This window comes from Rhincodon typus, chromosome 4, assembly GCF_021869965.1.
Source record: "Rhincodon typus isolate 14 chromosome 4, sRhiTyp1.1, whole genome shotgun sequence".
Classification (NCBI taxonomy): domain Eukaryota; kingdom Metazoa; phylum Chordata; class Chondrichthyes; order Orectolobiformes; family Rhincodontidae; genus Rhincodon; species Rhincodon typus.
In genome coordinates this window covers 96,381,437-96,388,965 of record NC_063335.1, presented here as the reverse complement: position 1 = coordinate 96,388,965, position 7,529 = coordinate 96,381,437, and the positions used below count along the sequence as shown (strand labels likewise).

The window sequence follows — 7,529 nt, the reverse complement described above, 5'->3', positions numbered from 1 at the left end:
TGGAACCAAAGTTGTATCCTTAATATATTGGGGTTACCCAGTATAGGTTCTTGGCCTGGCCAAGGTCATATGTAAACTTAAGGGTTGGAGTCCAGAGCGAACTTTAAGACTGGTTCAACAATCACTGATACAGCTGCACTGATATCTACCTCCATTAGAACTGGGTGACCATTTAACCAGATGTTTATTTTGAATGGTCCTGATTTGGATGTAGGTAAGCAATTTAACTGTTCAAAACCAGCTTTAGGTGGATTTTCCATGGTATGCACTCAATGGGATATCTGTCTATGAGTTGTCTTACTCCTTTCAGGCCTAGTGGGACTCTTTTCTGTCTCCCATCGGCATACTGGCAGCAACTACAATGGCTTGCTGGCCCGGATCCTGAAGAAAATATTAACCATTTGGCCGAGGCTTGGCTTTGTTTTGGGATTTTGCTGTGGGTTGACCAAGAGTCCATCTGTTCAAGGTATGTCCTGCGTGAGGTTATGCAATTGCCTTCAGTCAAGTGGTGTACTTCAAGCTCTGTCGGCCTGGTGAGGTGTCCACTTTCATCAACATACCCTGTAGCCATGCTCCACTTGCCATATTAGATTTTCTAATGAAAAAGTCAGTTGTCGCAGCTAGTCGACACTTTTGTGTGGTTACATCACTAATCCCACAAACCAAGCAGTCTCTCTACATCTCATTAAGGGTTAAACCAAAGTCACATGCCTCTGCCAGTTGTCTTAACCTCATCATAAATCCCAACATGGATTTCCCTGGTTCTGAAACTGCTGAGAAAAACCGATAGTGTCTCAGAATTAGAGGAGGCTTGGGGTCATAATATTCCTTAACCAAATCTGTCGACTGTTGACAGGTTTTAGTGGTGCTTCAGGAAACATCAGGCTTCTAATAACTGAAAAAGCTGTGGATCCACAAGCTGTCAGGAGAATTATTCATTGTTTTTTTTATCTGCCCCAATATCATTTGTCAGAAAATATAATGCATTCTTTCCACATACTGGGCCCAGTCTTTGATGGCAGAATTGAATGTGTCAAGCTTCTCAAATAGTGGCATGATGCCAGAAATGCTTAACCCAACTCAAAGACGACTGTTGCAAGCAAATCTCTTCAGGGATGTGTTTTTCTCTTGTCACCACTAAAATAACTCCATGATGACTGGTATCTTGTCACCAAGTCACCCGTAATTTACATATGCATAGTACATGACACTGACCCAGCCAGCTCAGAGCTGACTCCCAGAGTGAACAGAACATCTGACACGCCTATTTATGTCTGTCAGCCAGGGATCCCTGATTAGACCAGGTTAACAGCCCCAATCAGGGAACGCATATTCTATGAGGTCCACCTGGCTGACCTTATTACAATCACTACAGTTTCTGTTTCTAACACCCTCACAGACAGCGAATGCCAGGTCATTCCTGTAATATAATTGGTAGCATCAGAGGCTTGGGGAAAGATAAAATATCAAGGGTTAAGTGTGATAAGCTAATGCAATAGATTACATAATCAAGGAAAGTGATACAATGTCACATGATTTTGCTCATTCCTGCAACCTCACAGTAGGGTGAGGCCATGTTGAGATGTTTCTTCAAGAAAGATAATACATTTCGTACCTCGTGGCCCACCAGATGTTTTTAAAAGCACAAAGATCAAGAATATTATAATTACTGTAAACTGCACGCAAAATGGTTCTTCCTTACATTCCCTCTTCATCTCCAGCCAAAAACCTCATATCAGTATCAGCCAGTACATGAGCCATTGATTAGAGGGAACACTTTTTCTTTATCCGTCTACCTATTCCTATCATAATCTTGAATACTTCTGTCAAAATCACCCCAAAATTGCTTGGCTCCAAGGTGAACAACCTCAGCTTCTTCAATCTAACCATTCAGGTAAATTTCATCAGCATCCTTTGAAGGATCCTCACATTTTTCCTAAAGTGTGATGATAAGAACTGGATGCAATAATCTAGCAGGGGCCTTAAAAGACTTTTGTAAAAGTTGAACTAAACTCCTCACCTTTATCTCAATACCTCTATTTGTGAAGCCAGGGGTCCCATGTACTTTGCTCACGTTTCTCGCAAAATATCCTGCCTCCTTCAAAGATCTCTGCATATGAGCACCCAGATCCCTCTGTCACTGTACATTCTTTAGAACTCTATATTACTTCTCCCTATCCACTCTGCCACTTGACTGCCCATTCTTTTATCTTGTCTATGTCCCTTCAGTACTACTAAAGGGTTGGCATAACATGATTTGAGTTATTGCCAGCAGGAAAAGCAATAGGATCTTCGTTAAGATAGACGACCGTACATGTTTTCAGTGCTTTTGGAGGTCATGTGACCCGTTGTGTCACTCCCTGCTCTAAGTATTTCACTTTTAATAGAGACAGTGGTTTCTCCCTTTACTCCCTGTGACAAAGAATTGCATGCCTCATCAAGACTTTGTGTAAAGAAATTCAACTAATCTCTCTTTCTTGGTGACAATCTTAAATTAATGATCCCTTGTTACAGGAAATTGTTTTTCTTTCCTTTCAAAACATTTAATAATCTGAAAAATCTCTAATAAATTCCAGCCATCTTTGCTCCACTGAATATGTCTAAAATGCACTTACTTTAACATTGCTGTGTCCTTTCTGTGACCCCTATATACTTAACACTGCCTAGCAACCCTGATCATCCATTTCTCCTGGGCGTGATTAAAAACTGAACTCCTGCACGTACCCAAATTAATATATAAAAAAAGCATTCATGCATTTGAAGTATTTCCACCACCACTGACGCAGTTACTGAAAACTATCATGAGCCATAAAGTGTGCAAAGTTCTCTAATGGCAGAAATTATGCCTGATTGTTACTTCTCATCACTCATTTTACATTGCTACAACAGGCAACCATGAGCAGAAAAGGATTGGCTGTTTATAACTAATTAATTTTTGACTCATTAGATCCAAAATATGTATATTTTAATTGGTAAATAAGCTGCATGTCGTGAAACTGACGTCATTCATAAAGAAGTTACCAGATATAACCCATAACCTGTTAAATTTATCCTCTCTCAGAGATGCTAATATTAAGTATCAGTATTATTCAGTATCCAAGGGTCCAAACATACATCTGGGTGAAGCAGCGCTTTACCTGCACTTCACACAATCTAGCCTGCTGCATTCGCTGCTCACTATGTGGTCTCCTGTCCATTGGGGAAACAAAGTGTAAACTGGGTGACCGCTTTGCAGAACACCTATGTTCTGCCTACAAAACAACCCTTGAGCTTCCAGCTGCCTACCACTTCAACACACCACCCCTACTCCCTGGCCAATATTTTTGTCTCAGGCATGTTACAGCGCTCCAGTGATTCTCAGCACAACACCTCATTTCCACTTGGGGACCCGATAGCCTTCTGGACTCAGTATCAAGTTCCATAATTTTATGACTTGAACTTTCCTTGCCCCTACCCCCACACACAAGACCTTGTTATCATATAGCCTGCTTTTACATTCAATCCACTGTTAGCCACTAACAGTCCCCATTAATAGCTGTTCACTCTCCTAGCCAGATCGTTATCCACTCCTTTGTCTGTCCAACTGTTCTCTCTCTATGGGCTCTATCCCCACCTATTGCTTATTCCTTACCCCCTTCCCCCTCCCTATCTTCTGTATATAAACTGACATTTTCTTGTCTACCATCAGTTCTGAGGGTCACCAGACCTGAAATATTAACTCTGATTTCTCTCCACAGATGCTGCCAGACCTGCTGATCTTTGCCAGCAATTTCTGTTTTTGTTTCTGATATTAACCGACTTGAACAAATGAAAGAAAAATTTCCAGCCATTCCAAATTCTGCTGTCTATTCTGTGATCCCTGGTGGTAGTGCTTTAGTATAGGCATCTATTAAGGGCAAGATTGTGAGCTCCAGTGTGTTGGCTTCCGCGGTCAAATATCCTGTACAGCACTCATTGCTTGAAGGATGGCCACTTTAATGAGTTATTTGAATGTTGCTGATAGTCACAGGGCATTATCCTAACTTAAATTACCTGCCTTAAGACCAGCATTATTTAGACAATAAATTACCGTTCCATTGCTCATACCAAATGTTAGTATTTAGTGTGCCCAGGTCAGGCACTGCTTGGATTAAATATTCAGGAAAACATCCCTCTACTAAACCAATTGGTCAACTTTGATTGAATATTGCCCACTGATCAATCATTGTTGCCAAGTGATTGTAAGACATTAGAATTTGCCTTTTCCCAATGTGCTGGTGGAAAGACAAAGCTGTTAAGAATTCAAACAAACCTAAATGGACTGCCTAGGAGAGCATAGCTTTTGAGTATGTATTGACGAAGCAGAAAAGGTACCTAAATTGATCCCAGATCTGAACTAAGTTACTTAAATGCAGTGTGCATTAGAGAGCAGAAATCAGTCAAGGTCTCTGCCTCTTGTTGCTGGCCAGTAGCTGTGTGTGATGGTTAAGCCCAAAATAACTCTCAACTGTAATTTCTCCAGTGGTAGAATTGCCTGCTGATACGTTAGATTCCTCTTTGAATATTGCTGCTTGGATGAAGTACCAAGGGTGACATAAAGCCATTATTTAGCAAGGGGCCAACCTTTTTAGAAGATAAAGGGAAAAGGATTCTTAAAAGGCACTTCAGCATTCAGCATATGTTGTGCTATGTTCATATATGGAATTTAAGGTGGATGTTCTCATGGGGCTATGGTACGAGATGAGATAAACATGAAATAATGTCCACATTTCCTTTTACAGCTCGCTTGAGGGACTATGCATAGTATATTGCTCCAGATAACAGTATATTCTGTTTTCCAGTGAGCTGATGGATTTTAGCCATAATGGTTACAAGTCTACTGTATTAACCAAAAGGTTGAATTGTGTGGAGCCACATTCTCTCCTGGGAGCGTGAGAGAAATGTTATCATTGCGCTTTCCCACAGAAAATTAATCCAGAAACAATACTGAATAAAAGAAGATAGATTAAGAAAATGTCAAGAGGGTCAATGCTGAATCTTGCAGGCAGCTTCCAGCTAATGATGTTTGAGGTCTCATTAGGTGACCTAGAGTTAATAGTCTAGGAAGTCTTGTGACAGAGATTAGCATCCTTGCCTCAGAGCCAGAAGATCTTGGTACAAGTCCCACTTTCGTGGCTAAGGCAAGTATATTAATAATGAGATCAAACAGGTTGAGTATTAACATTTAAATCTTTCTATGGGATATAAATTGCAAGAAGAGGCTGCTGATAAGTTATTTGCAGTAGGCAGTGACAAACTGTCGCAAAACCCTGTCAAGAATAAGCATGGAGTAACACAATAGTCCATGGTAACTGTTCTACAAGGGCTTCAAGATCCTGGAGTGACTTCACAATGATGTCAAAGAGTTGTACATCACTAAGCATAAATAGCTCAGTGTGGGTGGGGCTAATCCGTGATAGACCAATTTAAACTAAACAAACCTCACACTGGAAGACTCATATGAGCACATGAAGAAAATAGTTTAGTTCTTAATAACGTAACTATAAGATCAGAGTCTGTCATATCTACCATTACCATGTATAACAGTATTTAGTATAAATGTATAATAAATAATGCTACTTTGAAGTCTAAGCCTGAAGATAGTTCTTGACTTTACCTTAGAAATCTAGAAAATAGGAACAGAAGTAGACCATTCTGTAGTGATTGTAATGAGGTCAGCCTGGTGGACCACATAGAATATGAGTTCCCTGATTGGGGCTGTTAATCTGGTCCGATTGGGAACCCCTGGCTGACAAATAAGAACAGGAGTGTCAGACATTCTGAGAGCTGGCTCTGAGGGAGCTAGATCAGTGATAAAGACTCTCCACGTGTAAATAAAGGGTGACATGGTGACGCGATATCACTGGCTGTGGAGTTATTTAATATTCAGCCCTTTGAGCCTACTGTGCCATCCAATAAGCCAATTTAAGGGATTATCATGTATGATCATCCAACCCTTCTCTTCAACCAGTCTGTATTGAACCCAAATACATTGTGTGGCATCAAACCACATAACAAAAAAAAAACAAACTTCCTTTCCAGGCAAGGCACCTAAAGAAAGAGAACATTTGGGTGTGGTTATTGGCAGTGGTGTTGTGGGGAGGGAGTGGAGGAAGAGAGTGTGGGGAGGCAGTGTTAAGAAATGTTAAGAAATGGTGAGAAATGTTACTATTGAGAAATGGTGCAGTATTCCTCATTTGATAACAAATGTCACCAGGTTAGCTGTGCTGGAAACATCACATTGTTAAGGGAACAGAAAATGGCGTAAATCCAACATAATCATTTAATACAGTATTCTGGAGGTTATAAATTGCTGAAGGAAAGATCCATGCTGTTGAACTTTACTCAGACTACCCTGAAATGACCAGGTGTCTCAGAAATTTGTGCAACAGTTGAAGCAAGCCAGTTTACACTTTTTCTGTGCAGAAGCAACGTGAATAGAATTCTTCGCAAACAGGTAACATCTCACAAAGACATCCTGCCTACCATACAAGTGACTAATATGGTACATTAATTTGAATGGTGTCATAATGCCAGGTGTGTAGTCAAAACGTCCCAGTGACTGACAGATTGTATCTCCTTTCAGCTATTCATAACAGGTAGAATTTTGGCTGTGCATAATTAGACCCTATATGCAAAACTCAGAATATAATACCCAACAATACATGAGATGGTTCCACAATTGGGCAGCACTTATTAAACAACCTGTGTGCCTTGAATTACATTAACTTAACGTTACAAGTTCGGTATAATACGGCTCACTTCTGATTGCTTGAAGGTACAAGTATGCATCTGAGATAACAAGGTGTAGAGCTGGATGGACACAGCAGGCCAAGCAGCATCAGAGGAGCAGGAAGGCTGATGTTTCGGGCCTAGACCCTTCTTCAGAAATGGGGGAGGGGAAGGGGGTTCTGAAATAAATAGGGAGAGAGGGGGAGGCGGATAGAAGATGGATAGAGGAGAAGATAGGTGGAGAGGGGACAGACAGGTCAAAGAGTCGGGGATAGAGACAGTAAAGGTGAGTGTAGGCGGGGAGTTAGGGAGGAGATAGGTCAGTCCAGAGAGGACGGACAGGTCAAGGGGGCGGGATGAGGTTAGTAGGTAGGAGAAGGGGGGGGGGCTTGGGGTGGGAGGAGGGGATAGGTGGGAGGAAAGACAGGTTAGGAAGGCAGGGACAAGCTGGGCTGGTTTTGGGATGCGGTCGGGGGAGGGGAGATTTTGAAGCTTGTGAAGTCCACATTGATACCATTGGGCTGCAGGGTTCCCAAGCGGAATATGAGGTGCTTGTCCTGCAACCTTCGGGTGGCATCGTTGTGGCACTGCAGGAGGCCCAGGATGGACATGTCGTCTGAGGAATGGGAGGGGGAGTTGAAATGGTTCGCGACTGGGAGGTGCAGTTGTTTAGTGCCAACTGAGCGTAGGTGCTCTGCAAAGCGGTCCCCAAGCCTCCGCTTGGTTTCCCCAATGTAGAGGAGGCCACAACAGGAACAGCGGATACAGTATACCACATT

General features: G+C 41.9%; 1 long non-coding RNA gene across 1 annotated transcript in view; it reads left to right on the top strand.

Annotated features, from left to right (window-relative positions):
- The first annotated feature begins 380 nt into the window (after positions 1 to 380).
- LOC125482965 overlaps positions 381 to 7,529 on the top strand; it is a 20,674-nt gene continuing 13,525 nt past the window's right edge. Inside the window, exon 1 of the long non-coding RNA XR_007261981.1 lies at positions 381 to 466. This is a non-coding gene — a long non-coding RNA (uncharacterized LOC125482965). The remainder of the gene's footprint in view (positions 467 to 7,529) is intronic.